We start from the raw sequence: 334 nt of genomic DNA, 5'->3' as shown, positions 1-334 counted from the left end.
TGGACTGAAACCTATTAAGTCCAAATTATATGGGCTAAAACCATTTGAACATGGACGTCCAATTTGGAATGGTTTATGGTTCTATTTGGAAGGGTCTGTTTTGGAATGGTCTATTTTTGTGTTTGAACAATTTGGACTAGGTACAATTTGGACTTAAGATTAATGTCCAATAAACTGCTTTGTCCAAAAGATATACCCATTGGACATGGACAGCCCAATTGACATCTCTATTCATAATTCCATTAATATTTATCTTTACTCACTTTTCATTGATTAAACGGTATACGAATACTGAAGGTATACGAGAGAAAACATATAACATTGACGAATACTT

The sequence above is a fragment of the Brassica oleracea genome, chromosome C3 (assembly GCF_000695525.1).
Source record: "Brassica oleracea var. oleracea cultivar TO1000 chromosome C3, BOL, whole genome shotgun sequence".
Taxonomy (NCBI): domain Eukaryota; kingdom Viridiplantae; phylum Streptophyta; class Magnoliopsida; order Brassicales; family Brassicaceae; genus Brassica; species Brassica oleracea.
The sequence above is the reverse complement of the archived record's forward strand: the minus strand, read 5'-3'. Positions refer to the sequence as shown.